Source organism: Camellia sinensis, chromosome 1 (genome assembly GCF_055761805.1).
Source record: "Camellia sinensis isolate YWXY chromosome 1, ASM5576180v1, whole genome shotgun sequence".
NCBI lineage: Eukaryota > Viridiplantae > Streptophyta > Magnoliopsida > Ericales > Theaceae > Camellia > Camellia sinensis.
Genome location: NC_138961.1, coordinates 181813700 through 181818227, shown reverse-complemented (window position 1 = coordinate 181818227; position 4528 = coordinate 181813700). Strand labels below are relative to the sequence as shown.

Sequence of the window (4528 nt, the reverse complement as noted above, 5' to 3'; positions counted from 1 at the left end):
GTCTATTTTTAATGAATTTAACAAACAAAAAAATAGATATTGCAATGGATCATATGCGACATTGATAGAACTCTCGATTAGAGAATTATGAGCAAATTCTAAAACTCATCTGTACTTAAAAGACTATAAATAGATCATCTGGAGTGAAATTGAAAAACAAAACTCCAAGACCTATATTACAGTTTTACAATTCAGTTACTCGGCTAATTTGTCACAATGTGCATATTACAATCACATGTGAAATCACATCTTAAAAACATAATTTTAATAAGACATTACAGTATTGAAATCGTATTTTCAACATACCACGTTGGTGCCCTATGTAATGCTAGTGGATGGTTGGGGTGGTCATATCAAAATAAAATCATATCTTTAACTTGCAATTTTATATTGAAATTGCATTTTGAAAATAGGATTTCAAAAAAATGCACTAATTTGCTAAATGGTTTGAAAAGTGTAGTATTTTTATAAATAATTTTGTTTTCCCAACATTTACAAATTTAAAAAAAAAAATTTAAAAAAGGGCGAATCTTTAGTTTGATAAGTAACAACACTATTACACACCAAAAAACAATCCTTAAATAATAAAATGTGTTAACCTAATTTATTTTAAATTTATCATACATCATACAAGTTTAAATCTACACCATACACTTTAATACTTTAGTGATATTTGCTCGGATTATATAACTTTTTCCGGAACAAACTCAAAAGTTGTTCTCTTTTGCAGCAAAAAGTGGCCTCAATGACAATGCCAGTGCTAGAAAATGTAGTTGAAACTCTCTTCTCCAAAGATTTCCACCTTCTTCAAGCTCTTAATGTAGCGGACTTGGGTTGTGCAACGAGTTCAAACACGTTCACAGTGATTTCTACGATCAAGAGAATGATGGAAAAGAAATGCAGGGAATTGAATTGCCAAACACTGGAACTTCAGGTTTACTTGAATGATCTTCCTGGAAATGATTTCAATAGCCTCTTCAAAGGCTTGTTGTCTAAGGTTGTTGTTGGTAACAAATGCGAGGAAGTTTCTTGTTATGTGATGGGAGTACCGGGGTCGTTACATGGCCGGCTTTTTCCTCGTAACAGCTTGCATTTAGTTCATTCCTGTTACAGTGCGCATTGGCTTTCTCAGGTTTGTACATCCATTTGTTTCAACTAGTAACTAGTAATTAACCTTGTACTTATCAAATTATCCTATGTTAATTCCCATCACAATATGAGAAGAGGAGTTAGATGTTGGTCGCATACTGTGATGGACACATGAATAATTTTCATTGACCATGCCATGCCACTAGAGAAAAATCAATATTTACTCTAACTATATGACTGGTACTATATGTATTTATTTGTATTTGTTGTATGGATACATATAAAAGTTTTTTAAAAATTATAAAATTATTCAAAATATGTAGACTCAAAAAAATGGACAATATAAACATGTGTAAAAAGGTCTTTCTCCATGTCTTTCCCATTGTTTACGAAAAATTTCATAAAGTTTGAAATTTTCATATGATGGGCTTGGTGCATGTGCCAACTTAATTAGGATGTGCTTCTTAACCAATGAATGATGCTTTGATCCTACTCACTTTTTGTTAATATAATATCATTGTACTGCTTGTATAAGTTGTATTACTTATTTCATATGACCCATTTGCTTTTGATGTGTAATAAGCTTGCACACTAACCATTTCAATGGTTTCTTTGGTGAAATAAAAGGCACCAAAAGGACTCACAAGCAGAGAAGGCTTGGCATTAAACAAGGGAAAGATTTACATATCAAAGACAAGCCCTCCTGTTGTAAGAGAAGCCTACTTATCTCAATGAAGATTTCATAATGTTTCTCAATGCTAGATCCCAAGAGGTGGTTCCAAATGGTTGTATGGTGTTGATACTTCCTGGTAGGCAATCTTCTGATCCTTCGAGCATGGAGAGCTGCTTCACTTGGGAACTATTAGCTATAGCCATTGCTGAATTGGTTTCACAGGTAGCTTCAATTTTTAACACTTCTTTACCATTAAATGTCTTCGTTTGATGTTCACAAGCTCTTACATACCTCTAGAACACAATTTTTCTAGGCCTAAAAATGGTAAAACATGCAAACTATAAACCGAAAATTCCCTTAGGTGTCGTCCACAATGGTCTGATTTCGCTTGTTATATATTTTTTGTGAAAAATTTCTCATTTCTCAAAATTGGTTTCAATCATTCGTCATTACTCTCAAAATTCGTAACAGACATATATAAACTATTATTTAATTGAGTTAAAATGAAATAGTTATTAGCATTTTACAAAAATGAGTATTCTTCTTTGCTCTCAAAAAGCATTTCATATATATAAACTACGCTTCAATCAGAGTTAAAATGAAATTATTATGAACATGATATCACATTGACTCATATTTTACTCTCTGAAGGTAAAATATTCGTAACTCAAAAATGTACTATGAGTTTGGTGCTCATACCAGTTGGATTCTTAAAGCTTTCCAACTATTTCGAATCATGACAAACAGAGTTCAAATGTGTCCAAAATTAGTAATTTTTTGTTCAATTTTTTTCCCCAACATTTTAAATGTATAAGTCATCTTGATGAGTTCTTTCCTTTAAAATGATAAAATCAATACTTATCCCGTCATTTGTATATATATATATATATATATTTGGCATAGCACTACTCTAAAATTATTTGCTTTATTTATTCCTATCTATTGATTTTCTCTCTTTCCTTCGTGATAATAGGGATTGATAAATGAAGATAAATTAGACACCTTCAATGTACCTAGATATTTTCCATCACTTGAGGAAGTGAAAGATATAGTGGAGGGCGACGGATCATTCACAATTGATCATATGGAGGGGTTTGAACTTGATACCCTACAGATGCAAGAGAATGATAAATGGGTTAGAGGGGAAAAGCTTGCCAAGGCTATCAGGGCCTTCACAGAGCCTATAATCTCAAACTAGTTTGGACATGAAATCATGGACAAACTATATGACAAGTTCACTCACATTGTAGTTTCAGATTTGGAAGGAAAGATACCGAAGACCACAAAAGTCGTTCTAGTGCTTTCCAAGATTGTTGGATATTTTTTTAGTGTCGTGAAATAAACTGTAGTCTCCATCACATATATGCTACTAGAGAAGGAGCTGTAGGAAGCTCCCTAACTCTCTATGGGGCTTTGGAAATGCAAATGATTAGTCTTGCTTTGGGTGCCAACCTTGTAAGGATTAGTTTTGACAATGATACATCTTCTTTCCAAGCTATGTGTATCTTTTTTGATCTAATAAAATTTTATCCTCTTTGTTGTTCAAAATATATATATATATATATATGCTAGAGGGTTGTGCCAATGTATTGCACAAGAAGATTTGAGAAGGATCAAATATAGAAAGGTTTTTGCTCTTGTGTGGAGAGAGAATGTTTTCTTGATTTAAATCTGTGATAACCAAATCGTAATGCTGGGAAGAAATGAGAAGTTGAACATGAAATTTTAATTTCTTTACCTTATGTATGTATGGAATTAGTGGCTGTTTGCTAAAAATAACGTCTCCTCCAATTATTGTTGCAAAGAATTTTTTTTCCCTTTTTAAATCTCAAATTGAAATATTTATTCAATAGTATCAAAGTCATATATAAGCATTTCATTAATTAAATCATGATTGTGCATGTTAAGTGTATTTGTCTATGAGTCTTTTGAAAGAGAAAAAAAAATTAAAGAAACTCATATTCAGATGTAGAGGAAACCACGTGATAAGGATTTCAAAGGTTAGAATTGATATATTTTTAAATGTTGATGGTTTAATTTGAAACAATTATGAGTTTCTTTGTTTCAGTGTCTCTTGTGCTTTGCTACCTACTGGGGAACCTCTGCAATGTGGTAGTGTTGCTGGTTGTTCCTTCTTGTTGTTCTGGATTGTATTGATTTATTATTTTGATATAATATTCCATTGTTCACTAATACAATCGGTTGCACCTTTTTTTGTTGATCAAAACAATTTCAAACAATGAAAAAGTTAGTATTTGCTTTGTTGCAGAAGTCAAACTTTAGTTTTTTTTTTTCTTCTAATAATAATAATCTTAGCAAAAGATTAATAAAAATGAAATCCTGAATCAGAAGAGGTTTTGTTTGATATTTTTTCAAATTAAGAAAATTTAATCACGACAAGCTAGCAATTATATTTTTGAGTAATGCCAAGATATAACTAAATTTTTGTATCAAATTTGCTTAGAAAATTATGTGTCATTACTGTTTTTAATGTAATAGACCTCACCTCCACATTCATTCATAGATCATTTTCATGGCCAGACATCATTCAAAGTTCAAATTCCAAATCTTGAATACAACATGAAATGACCTATCCAGCAAACAACAATTGCAAAAAGAGACAAAACACACATGTATGTGGGACCCACCCCTTGTGAGAGGGTTGTATCCCATTCTGTGTTTGATTTTTGTATTCTTAACATTACTGTTTTGATTATTTATTTATTTATTAATTATTTCTTTTTATAATGAAACCTATGCAAGGTT

At 31.5% G+C, this 4528-nt stretch overlaps 1 pseudogene; it reads left to right on the top strand.

Annotated features, from left to right (window-relative positions):
- The first annotated feature begins 736 nt into the window (after window positions 1-736).
- Window positions 737-3040, top strand: LOC114310114 (putative caffeine synthase 4 pseudogene; annotated as a pseudogene).
- The last annotated feature ends 1488 nt before the right edge of the window (window positions 3041-4528 follow it).